Source organism: Giraffa tippelskirchi, chromosome 1, assembly GCF_054371585.1.
Source record: "Giraffa tippelskirchi isolate mGirTip1 chromosome 1, T2T-mGirTip1v1.2.pri, whole genome shotgun sequence".
Classification (NCBI taxonomy): domain Eukaryota; kingdom Metazoa; phylum Chordata; class Mammalia; order Artiodactyla; family Giraffidae; genus Giraffa; species Giraffa tippelskirchi.
The window spans coordinates 199,760,963-199,773,647 of record NC_137275.1 but is presented as its reverse complement, the minus strand read 5'-3'; the positions used below and the strand labels follow the sequence as shown (position 1 = coordinate 199,773,647).

The following is a 12,685-nucleotide window of genomic DNA, read 5'->3' as shown; positions in this document are numbered from 1 at the left end:
TTTCTACCTCAGATATACTTTTCTGTGAATAGAAAGCAGGAAGATAGGAGATAATTTTTGTGGATTATCTCTTAGAGCTACAGATGTCTGTGTATATGTTGATGGAAGGGAGGAATGAGGATAATCATTGTGGATGATTTAATACAGGTACAGATTTGTTTTCTCTTTAGGTTCAGTTCAGTTCAGTAGCTAGTCGTGTCTGACTCTTTGTGACCCCATGGACTGCAGCATGCCAGGCTTCCCTGTCCATCACCAACTCCTGGAGCTTGCTCAAACTCATGTCCATCAAGTCAGTGATGTCATCCAACCATCTCATCATCTTGTCCCCTTCTCCTTCTGCCTTCAATCTTACCCAGCATCAGGGTCTTTTCCAGTGAGTCAGTTCTTCACCCCAGGTGGCCAAAGTATTGGAGCTTGAGCTTCAGCATCAGTCCTTCCAATGAATATTCAGGACTGATTTCCTTTAGGATTGACTGGTTTGATCTCTGTGCTGTCCAAGGGACTCTGAAGAGTCTTCTCCAACACCACAATTCAAGCATCATTTTTTTGTGCTCAGTTTTCTTCATAGTCCAACTCTCACATCCATACATGACTACTGGAAAAATCATAGTTTTGACTAGATGGACCTTTGTTGGCGAAGTAATATCTCTGCTTTTTAATATGCTGTCTAGGTTTGTCATAGCTTTTCTTCCAGGGAGGAATTGTCTTTTAATTTCATGTCTGCAGTCACCATCTGCAGTGATTTTGGAGCCTATGAAAAATAAAGTCTGTCACTGTTTCCACTGTTTCCCTATCTAGTTGCCATGGAGTGATGGGACCATATGCCATGATCTTAGTTTTTTGAATTGTAAGCCAGCTTTTTCACTCTGCTCTTTCATTTTCATCAAGAGGCCCTTAGTTTCTCTTTATTTTCTGCCATAAGTGTGGTATCATCTGCATATCTGAGATTATTGATATTTCTCCTGGCAATCTTGTTTCTAGCTTGTACTTCATCCTGTCCAGCATTTCACATGATGTACCCTGCATATAAGTTAAATAAGCAGGGTGACAATATACAGCCTTGACATACTCCTTTCCCAATTTGGAACCAGTCCATTGTTCCAGGTCCAGTTCTAACTGTTGGTTCTTGACCTGCATACAGATTTCTCAGGGGGAAGGTAAGGTGGCCTGGTATTCCCATCTCTTGAAGAATTTTCCACAGTTTGTTGTGATCCACACAAAGGCTTTAGTGTAGTCAATGAAGCAGAATATATTTTCTGGAATTCTCTTGTTTTTTATATGATTCGACGGATGTTGGTGTTTTTATCTCTGGTTCCTATGCCTTTTCTAAATCCAGCTAGAACACTTGGAAGTTCTCGATTCATGTACTATTGAAGCCTAGCTTGGAGAATTTTGAGCATTACTTTGCTAGTGTGTGAGATGAGTGCAATTGTGTGGTAGTTTGAACATTCTTTAGGTACTTAACCCTAATTTGTCCCAGGCCCTTCACTTTATTTATTTCTCTGAAACTGTATGTTTGACTTTGTATTCTCAGAGTCTGTTTCTGGAATGTCAATTTGTTGACTTGTACGTCTGTTTTCATTTGCCTAGATGAGACCTCATATACCAGGATCTTCCTCTGCCGGACTGACTTTCCTTTGTCTATGATACTTCAAGGTCTATCCCTGTGTCTCCTAGTGTTATAATTCCCCAATTTCAGTGTCTATTTTTTATGAGTTAGAAATATTCTAACAGATATATGTACTATACCTTGTTTAAGGTTTAATCTCTCATTGGGGTTTTTGCTGCAAGGAAGCAGTGCTGCAGGTTTAATCGATGGTGTTCTCACGATACAGGCCAATTTGTGTGAATGTCAGATAGCAGGCTGAGCCTGACTTGATAGTTTTTTCAGGCATGTGGAGACTGTCCATTCTACTGACTGCTTCCAGCGTCTATTCCCATTGATAGCCTAGGGAGTTTCTTTTTCCTCCAGACCTTCTCCCACATGTATTGCCTGCAGACTTGTGATGTTGGCCATTGTGAGTGTTGAGATTTGATTTCCCAGTGTCCTTTTGATTGGCATTCCTGCAGCAGTGAGGGATGCTGGCGTCTTGTTTGGTGGGGGAGTTTTGTGATTATTCCTTTTTTTTTTTTTTTTTAATCTTAAAGGGTGTGAGGACAATTTACTTTTGGCAATTGGCTTCCTGCATTCTTGGCTGTTACTGGAATTTATTTATCTCTGCTGGCCACGGGACATTACCTGAGAGCAATTGTCATTAGTGAAACATCAACCCTTGTGAATTGAGGTGCCTGTGAGCAAGGGTGATCATGTTGTAGTTACAGAAAATGTCCACAAGGAGGCAGTACTTTTGCGTGCCCACTTTTGGTTCCTGGGGTCAGCCAGAGCCTTGAGGACAGTTGTCTTCCTGGGTTGTGAAATAGACTAGAATGTGCCTGAGCAAACACAACAGGGCTTGAGTTTTACTACCTTTCCCCTCCGAAGCTTCTCACAAACACCCCATCCAGACTAATCCCTTCAGGGACTACAGTACACTAATGAGGGTGCTTCTGTGCTAGGAGGCTACACTCTCAGGAAGGAGGCTTGAGCTGGGATCCCAAACCAGGAGAGTTTGAGGCTAGCTGATTTTTGCCTTAAGTTCCTCAGGATCTTGATGCCATGCAGGACTCTTCCCAGCCAGATGTAGCACACAGTAGACCTTTAAAAACTGTTCATGAAGGACACCCTGCCAGGCTGTGTCCACCCCACCCCAGTTCAGTCATCGGACCAATCCTGCTCAGCCTCCAGGGATAGAACAGCATCCCGTCAGGGGAGTGTGTAATTTCCTTGGTTCTGTCTCGTCACAACAAAAATTTGAAGCAACGGACGTTAAAGCCCTCAGCTCATCACAGCTCTTGGACAATTACAGCTCCGTGTTACAGCTCAGTTTTATTTAGAAAATACAGGAAAATACATCCTTGAGGTGTGAGGGCATGCTGACCCAAAAGACGCAAAGAGAAAAAAGAGAAAGAGAGAGAACAGGAGCGCAGGAGAGAGACCCCCCCAGCCCTTTGGCTCCTCTTATTATATGTTTTTTTCCTCCCCCAGGGCCTGCCCTATGTAAATTGGGCTAGCCAGAGTGCTGTTTGTTTTACCTGAGGTCCTCACTCTGGTGGTCGGATTTTCCTTTGTTCTATTTTCGCGGGCTTTTCCCTTCCTTGTCTTTTAGCCATTGCCATTCTGGACTCCTTTTTCCTATTCTAAATACCCAACAATCTCAAGTTAGGGAGATCAGACATAATACAGTAGGCACAGCTTTCCTTCCCTTTTCTTTAACGTCTTCCCACTACTACCTACAATATAGTCCATTTGCCATACTGTGAATAATGTCAAAGAACACCTGCCTGATTCAGGTGTTAAGTCATCTATAGAGTATCTCCATGGTTTAGAGGACTTATTACCTTAGAAAGTCTAGTAGAGTGGTGAGCATCATGTCTTTGTGAATTTTCTAACTCAGATACACTTTTCTGAGGATAAAAATCACCAAGAAGAAAGGAGGTAATTCTTGTGGATTATCTCTTGGAGCTATAGATGTCTATGTATATGTAGATGGAAGGAAGGAAAAGAGGAAAATCCATGTGGATGCTGTATTATAGGCACAGATTTGTTTTCACTTTAGGTACTGACCCTCTAATTCGTTCCAGGCTCTTCACTTTTTCCCCAAAAACGTTTTTTTGCCTTTGTATTCTTGGTCTCTTTCTGGAATGTCGATTTGTTGACTTGCATGTCTGAGAGGCCTAGATGAGACCTCATATACCAGGATCTTCCTCAGACTGACTGACTTTCCTTTGCCCATGACCCTTCAAGGTCCACCCCTGTGTCTCCCAATGTTATGATCTCCTAATTTCAGTGTCTGTTTTTATGAGTTAGAAATATTCTACTGGATATATGTAAGACATCTTGTTTAAATCTTTGCTTGGGGATTTTGCTGGCTGGCTGCATGTCTTGGTTACTGGAAGGAAGCAGTGCTGGAAGTTTGTTGGGGTGCATGTGGTCTTTTGATGGTGTTCTCAGGATATGGACCAAGATGTGGGAATGTCAAATCCTAGGCTTAGCCTGACTTGACAGTTTTTTTCAGGCATTCGGAGACTGCCCATTCTAGTGGCTGGTGCCAGTGTCTATTCCCACCAACAGCCTAGGGGGATTCTTTTTCCTTCAGACTCTCTCCCAAATTTATTGCCTGTACATTTGTGCCATTGGCCACTATGAGTGTTGTGATTTCCCAGTGTCCTTTTGACTGGCATTCCTGCAGCAATCAGGGATGCTGAGCATGTTGTTTGGTGGGGGAGGTTTGGGTGTGATTATTCCTTCTTTTTTTTTTTCCTTAAAGGGTGTGAGGACAATTTACCTTTGGTGGCTGGCTTCCTGAAAATAGGCTGTTTTGGGAATTTTTTTCTCTGGTGGTGGCCACAGGACATTTCCTGAGGGCAACTGTCATTAACTGAACCCCAGACCTTGTGAATGAGGTGCCTATGGGCAAGGGTGATCACACTGTAATTACAGAGAATGTTCACAAAGCAAAAGCACTTTTCCATGACCACATTTGATTTCTGGGGCAGGCAGTCTTAGGCCAATTGACTTCCTGGGCTGTGAAATAGAGTGGATTATCTTGCCGGAAACAGGAGAGGGCTTAGTCTCACTGATTTCCCCCATACAGCATCACAGAAACACCCCATCCAGACTAATCCCTTCAGGGTCCACAGTACACTGCTGAGGGTACTTGGGTGCTAGGAGGCTGCACTCTCAGGAAGGAGACTTGAGCTGGGATACCCAACACCAGGAAAGATTGAGGCTAGGTGAATTTTGCTTTGAAATTCCTCAGGGTCTGATGCCATGTGGGACTCTTTTATCAGCTAGACATAGCACAGTAGATCTTAAAAAAGTGTTCAAGGGCACCCTGCCAGGCTGTGTCGTCCCCAGTTCAGCAGTAGGACCCAAGCCTGCTCAGCCTCCAGGGATGGGATAGCATCCCAAGTCAGGGAGGTTGAACAGAATACAGTTGGCACAGCTTTCCTTCCCTTTTCTTTAACATCTTGCCAATACTCCCTGCAGCAGAGTCCTTTGGCCATACTATGATTATTGTCACAAAACAGCCACCCGGTTAAGGTATTAGGTCATCTGTGGAGTATCTCCATGGTTTGGGGGACTTTTTGCCTTAAAAATTCGAGCAGAGTGGTGAGCATCAGGTCATCGTGCCTTTCCTACCTCAGATAAACTATTCTTTGAATAGAAAACAGGAAGATAGGAGATAATTCTCATGAATTATCTCTTATAGCTACATATTTCTGTGGATATGAGGATGGAAGGAAGGATGGAGGAGGATAATCCATGTGGACTATTCGTTAGAGGTACAGATTGTTTTCACTTTAGGTACTTAACCACTGATTCCTTCCAGGCTCTTCACTTTATTTATTTTTCCGAAACCATTTGTTTGACATTGAATTCTAAGCATATTTTTCTGGGAAGTCATTTTGTTTATTTGTATGTCTATTCTCATTTGGCCTAGATGAGACCTCATATACCAGGCTCTTCCTCTGCCTGACTGATTTCCATTTGCCTGTGATCCTTCAAGGTCCATCCCTGTATCTCCCAGTGTTATAATTTCCTAATTTCAATTTGTATTTAATGAGTGAGAAATTGTTTACCAGATATCTGTACCACATCTTGTTTAAGCTTTAATCTCCCTTTGCGGATTTTGTAGGTTGTGTGTCTTATCTACAGGAAGGAAGCAATGCTGGAGGTTTTGCTGGGGTGCATGTGTTTTTTGATTGATGGTCTTCTCAGGATATAGGCCAAGATGCAGAGATGTCAGAACCTAGGCTTAGCCCAACTTGATAGTTTTTTTCTGGCATTTGGAGGCTATCCGTTCTACTGGCTCCTGCCAATGTCTATTCCCACTGATAGCCTACGGTGGGGGGGGTTCCTTATTGTCTGCAGATTTGTGTTGTTGTCCATTGTGAGTGTTACAATTTGATTTCCCATTGTCCTTTTGATTGGCATTCCTGCAGCAATGAGGGGTGCTCAGCATCTTGTTTGGTGGGGGAGATTTGAATGTGATTATTCCTTTTTTTTTTTCTTAAATGCTATGAGGATAAAATTTACCTTTGGCGGTTGGCTTCCTGAATCTCAGCTGTTTGGGGAAATTTTTTAATCTGGTGCCAGCCCCAGGACATTTCCTGAGGGCAGCTGTCATTAAGGGAAACCCAGGCCTTGTGAATTGAGGTGCCAATGACAAATAGATGGGGAAAAATGGAAACAGTGACAGACTATTTTCTTCGGCTCCAAAATTGCTGCAGACAGTGACTATAGCCATGAAATTAAAAGACACTTGCTCCTTGGAAGGAATGCTATGACAAACCTAGACAGGGCATTAGAAAGCAGAGACATCACTTTGCCGGCATGGGTCTGAATAGTCAAAGCTATAGCTTTTCTAGTAGTCATGCACAGATGTGAGAGTTGGACCATAAAGAAGGCTGAGTGCTGAAAAATTGATGCTTTCCAACTGTGGTGCTGAAGAAGACTCTTGAGAGTTCTTGGATAGCAAGATCAAACCAGTCAATCCTGAATATTCATTGGAAACACGGATGCTGAAGCTGAAACTCCAATACTTTGGCCACCTGATGTGAAGAGCTGACTCACTGGAAAAGACCCTGAAGCTGGGAAGGATTGAGGGCAAGAGGAGAAGGGGCATGGCAGAGAATGAGATGGTTGGATGGCATCATTGACTCAACGGACACAAGTTTGAACAAACTCAGGGAGACAGTGAAGGACAGGGAAGCCTGATGTGCTGCAGTTCATGGGATTGCAAAGAGTCAGACGTGACTGAGCTACTGAACAACAACAGGTCCTCTGTCCATTTTTTATCAGATTGTTCATTTGACACTGAATTGTGTGAGCTGTTTTATGTACTTTGGATATTAAACCCTTATTGCTCATATTATTAGAAAATAGTTTCTCCCTTTCAGTATGTTGTCACTTCATTTTGTCATGTTATTCTTTGCTCTGCAAAAAGTTTTATACTTAATTAGGTCCCATATGTTTATTTTTTGCTTTTGTTTCTCTTAGGAGATACAAAAAATATTGCTATGATTTATATCAAATGTTCTGTCTATGCTTTCATTTAGGAATTTTGTGGTTTCTAGTCATAAGATTAGGTCTTTAATTCACTTTGATTTTATTTTTTACATGTTGTTATAGAATATTCTAATTTCATTCTTTTACATGTCTGTCCAGTTTTCCCTCCAGTTATTGAAGAGATGGTCTTTCCCCATTGTACTCTTGCATCCTTTGTTGATTGTAAGTGCATGCATTTCTTTCTGGAATCTGTCCTGTTCCATCGGTCTGTGTGTCATTTTTTGGCCAGTATTGTATGTTCGATCAGCTTTGTAGTACTGTCTAAATTCAGGGAATGGGATATCTCCAGATTTAAAGTTTTTGTGGCTATTCAAGTTCTCTTGTGTTTCCATGAAAACCTCAAAATTTTTTGTTCCAGTAGGTGAAAACTGCCATTGACATTTCAAAGGGATTGCATTGAATCTCATGTGACATTTGGTAGTATGCCAGCTTAACAATATTGATTATCCCAATTCAAGAACATGGTCTATCTTTTCATATAGTTGTAGTGTTTTCAATTTCTTTCACCAGTGCCTTTATTGTTTTCTTATTACAGATGCTGAACCACCTTAGGTGAGCTTATTCCTAGTTATTTCATTTTTTTTGAATGTGATTGTAAATAGGATTGTTTCCTTAATTTCTCTGATAGCTTGTTAATGTACATAAATGCAACAGATTTCTGTATATTAATTTTGTATCCTGCAACTTACCAAATTCATTGTGCTCTAGAAGTTGTCTAGTGGCACTTTTGGGATTTTCTGTGCATAGCATTATTTCACCTGGAAACAGTGACAGTTTAATTTCCAATTTAGATTCCTTTTGTTGTTTTCTCTTTGATTGCTGTCACTATGACTTTTGAAAGGTTGCAGTTACAACCGGGATTCGTGACCTCTGGAGGAGAGGATTTCAACCCTGGGTCAGATACAAGGCTTGATCACGCAAAGCTTTTGTGTAATGAAGTTTTATTAAAGTATAAAAGAGATAGAGAAAGCTTCTGACATAGACATCAGAAGGCAACAGAAAGAGTGCCTGCTTGCTAGTTTTTAGCAAGGCATTTTGTGTTTGTTAGCAAGCTGCTAATCAGATAAGAGAGACACCTCAAGGCGGAGGAGTTTTACCAGGTCCCTCTCCCACAATATGCATTTTTGAGATAGAAGGCACAAGGGGTGTCATCCCGCCATAAAACAATTGACAGGAATACTGGTTTGTTGAGTCATTATTAGCCCAAGGTTTGAGAAAAGAAAAAAAATTTACTCTTAGGCAGAACAGATTTGAAGAAAGGCAGATTCTAAAGCAAATACAGTTTCATGAACATTGCTTAAGAAAAACACTTCCGTAAGAAAAATGCATTGGTTAGCTCAAGGTTTGAGAAAAGTTAAGTTCAGGCAGAACCAGGTGTCATCAACAGAGAGGGGATAAAGTCTGTCACTTGCAGTTTATTTCCTCCTGCCACTTGGGGACCTCTGGCCTCCCTACCAAGGCTGTGAACACTCTCATTTTCAAAACTATATTGAATAATAGTGGAGGGTAGACATTCTTATCTTGTTTCTGTTCTTAGAAGAAATGTTTCATCTTTTCACTGCTGAGTATGATGCTAGCTGTGCACTTATGTACACGGTGTTTATGCTGAGGTATGTTTCCTCTATACCCACTTTTTTTAAGCATAAAGAGCTGCTGACCTTTGTCAAAAGCTTTCTCTGCATCTACTGAGATGGTAATATGGCTTGTATTTGATTTGTTACTGTGTTGTATCACATTGATAGGTGGATACTGAGCCATCCTTCCATCCCTGGGATAGATCTCAATTGATCATGATGTGTGGTCCTTTTAATGAATTCCTGTATTTCCTTGCTAATTCATTGAGGACTTTGCATCTATGTTTGTCCATGTTACTGGCCTGCAACTTTCTTGTTTCTGTGATTTATTTGCCTGGTTTTGGCCATAGAGTGATGCTGGCCTCAGAATGAGTTTAGAAGTGTTCCTTCCTCTGCAGTTTCTGTGGAATGGTTTCAGAAGGGTTGGTATTAGCTCTTCTCTGTATGTCTAGTAGAATTCGCCTGTGAACCCATCTGGTCCTGGATTTCTGTTTGTTGGGAGTTTTAAATTACTGGTTAAATTTCAGTACTGGTAATTGGTCTGTTGGTGTTTTGTATTTCTTCCTGTTTTAAGTCTTGAGAGATTGTACATTTCAGAGAATTCGTCCATTTCTACTAGCTTGTCTATTTTATTGATGTATAGTTACTCATAGTACTCTTTCATGATCCTTTGTATTTCTGTAGTGCCAATTGTAACTTCTTTTGCATTTCTGACAGGGATCAAGACCATCCCCAAGAAAAATAAATGCAAGAAAGGCAAAATGGCTGTCTGAGGAGGCCTTACAAATAGCTGTGAAAAGAAGAGAAGCTGAAAAGCAAAGGAGAAAAGGAAAGATATAAGCATCTGAATGCAGAGTTCCAAAGAATAGCAGGAGAGAGAAGAAAGCCTTGCTCAGTGATCAATGCAAAGAAATAGAGGAAAACAATAGAATAGGAAAGACTAGAGATCTCTTCAAGAAAATTAGAGATACCAAGGGAACATTTCATGCAAAGATGGGCTCAATAAAGGACAGAAATGGTATGGACCAAAGAGAAGCAGAAGATATTAAGAAGAGGTGGCAAGAATACACAGAAGAACTATACAAAAAAGATCTTCACGACCCAGATAATCACGATGGTGTGATCACTCACCTAGAGCCACACATCCTGGAATGTGAAGTCAAGTGATTATTCCTATTAGGAAGCATCACTAAGAACAAAGCTAGTGGAGGTGATGGAATTCCAGTTGAGCTATTTCAAATCCTAAAAGATGATGCTGTGAAAGTGCTGCACTCGATATGTCAGCAAATTTGGAAAACTCAGCAGTGGCCACAAGATTGGAAAAGGTCAGTTTTCATTCCAATCCCAAAGAAAGGCAATGCCAAAGAATGCTCAAACTACCACACAATTGCACTCATCTCACACGCTAGTAAAGTAATGCTCAAAATTCTCCAAGCCAGGTTTCAGCAATACGTGAACCATGAACTTCCAGATGTTCAAGCCGGTTTTAGAAAAGGCAGAGGAATCAGAGATCAAATTGCCAACATCTGCTGGATCACTGAAAAATCAAGAGAGTTGCATAAAAACATCTATTTCTGCTTTAATGACTATGCCAAAGCCTTTGACTGTGCGGATCACAACTTGATGCAGAGTACATCATGCAAAATGCAGGGCTGGATGAAGCACAAGCTGGAATCAAGATTGCTGGGAGAAATATCGATAACCTCAGATATGCAGATGACACCACCCTTATGGCAGAAAGCGAAGAACTTAAGAGCCTCTTGATGAAAGTGAAAGATGAGAGTGAAAAAGTTGGCCTAAAACTCAACATTCAGAAAACTAAGATCATGGCATCTGGTCCCATCACTTCATGGCAAATAGATGGGGAAACAGTGGAAACAATGAGAGACTTTATTTTTGGGGGCTCCAAAATCACTGCAGATGGTGATTGCAGCCATGAGATTAAAAGACGCTTGCTCCTTGGAAGAAAAGCTATGACAACCTAGACATTATATTAAAAAGCAGAGACATTACTTTACCAACAAAGGTCCATCTAGTCAAAGCTATGGTTTTCCAGTCACGTATGGATGCACTAATTGGACCATAAAGAAAGCTGAGCGCCAAAGAATTGATGCTTTTGAACTGTGGTGTTGGAGAAGACTCTTGCGAGTCCCTTAGACTGCAAGGAGATCCAACCAGTGCATCCTAAAGAAAATCAGTCCTGGATCTGACTTGTGCATTCAGTGTGTTACAACAGAGAGCCTTGTAAAGGAGGCTGTTCATATCCTTTCTCACTCCTCTGTGGAATCTCCTGTCAACAAGGGAAAAGTAATTTACAAAATTAGTATAAAAGAACCACAATCCCTTTCAATTTTCCAAGTCCCTACCCCGATCAATAAACTCAGGAGGTAGCAGTGAACATCAAAGTACTTCCCCTGCAAAATGTTTAATTTGGTCTATCAACTTAGATTTAACTCATAATCTCTTTGCTTTCATAGTTTTATATTAAATTACAAATTATCACTTTTTTTAAAAGTATGTATTCAGTTATTTCTGTGACAGAGGGGCAAGGGAAACATAAGGATCTTAATTCCTAACGTGAATTCAACAGACAAATTAATGAGGGGATTCAGACAGAAGTTTGTTTCTGAGGAACTCTGACAGAGTCCGAGGATTTCACGGAAATCCTGACAGAGAGAAGGGTTTATGTGGAATTTTGAGGGGCAGAAGGTGGAGTCCCAGGAATTCCCCACTGACGGAAGGGGATTTCCTGGGAAATTCTGAGCAGCAGAAAAGGGTTTACAGGCTATACTGAGGGGCAGAAAAGGGTTTCCGGGGGCTTCTGGGGGATTCCTCATTGACAGAAGAGTGTTTCCCGGGGAATTCTGAGGGGCAGAAGAGGGTTCCGCGGGATTCTTGACCAGCGGAAAGTGGTTTCCCAGGTATTCCCCACCAGCAGCTGGTGGAAGCCGGGGGATTTCCCATGGACAGAAAGGGATTTCCCTGGGGAATTGTGAGGGCAAAAGGTGGTGCGTGGGGTATTCCCCACTGACAGAAGGAGATTTCCCAGGTAATCCTAAGGGCAGAGGAGGTTTCCAGAGATTCTGCACTGACAGAAGGGGGTTTCCCAGGGAATTCTGAGGGCAGAAAGTGGTGTCTGGGGAATTTTCCACTGAGAAAAGGGTATTTTCCTGGGAATTAGAAGCTATTGTCTGGGGGATTCCCCATTGAGAAAGGGGATTTCCCTGGGAATTCTGAGAGCATAAGTTAATGTCTGGGGGATTCCCCGCGGACAGAAGGGGGTTTCCCAGGGAATTCTGAGGGCAGAACGTGGTGTCTGGGGGATTCCCCACTGAGAAAAGGGGATTTCCCTGGGAATTAGAAGCTACTGTCTGGGGGATTCCCCATTGAGAAAGGGGATTTCCCTGGGAATTCTGAGAGCAGAAGTTAATGTCTGGGGGATTCCCCGCGGACAGAAGGGGGTCTCCCAGGGAATTCTGAGGGCAGAACGTGGTGTCCGGGGGATTCCCCATTGAGAGAGGGTATTTCCCTGGGAATTCTGAGAGCAGAAGTTGTCTGGGGGATTCCTCACTGACAGAAGGGGATTTCCCGGGGAATTCTGAGGGGCAGAAGAGGGTTTCTGGGGCATTCCTGACCACTGGAAAGTGGTTTCCCGGGTATTCCCCACCAGCAGCTGGTGGAAGCCGGGGGATTTCCCTGGGGAATTTCTGAGGGCAAAAGGTGGCGTGTGGGGGATTCCCCACTGACAGAAGGGGATTTCCCTGGGAATTAGAAGCTATTGTCTGGGGGATTCCCCATTGAGAGAGGGGATTTCCCTGGGAATTCTGAGAGCAGAAGTTAATGTCTGGGGGATTCCCCGCGGACAGAAGGGGGTTTCCCAGGGAATTCTGAGGGCAGAACGTGGTGTCCGGGGGATTCCCCATTGAGAAAAGGGGATTTC

At 42.3% G+C, this 12,685-nt stretch overlaps 1 long non-coding RNA gene across 1 annotated transcript; it reads left to right on the top strand.

Moving 5' to 3' along the window:
- The first annotated feature begins 5,853 nt into the window (after positions 1-5,853).
- LOC145518701 (uncharacterized) lies at positions 5,854-9,544 on the top strand. The gene is made up of 2 exons (XR_014063162.1): positions 5,854-7,938; positions 8,072-9,544. It is a non-coding gene; the product is annotated as an uncharacterized LOC145518701 (long non-coding RNA).
- Positions 9,545-12,685: the final 3,141 nt, after the last annotated feature.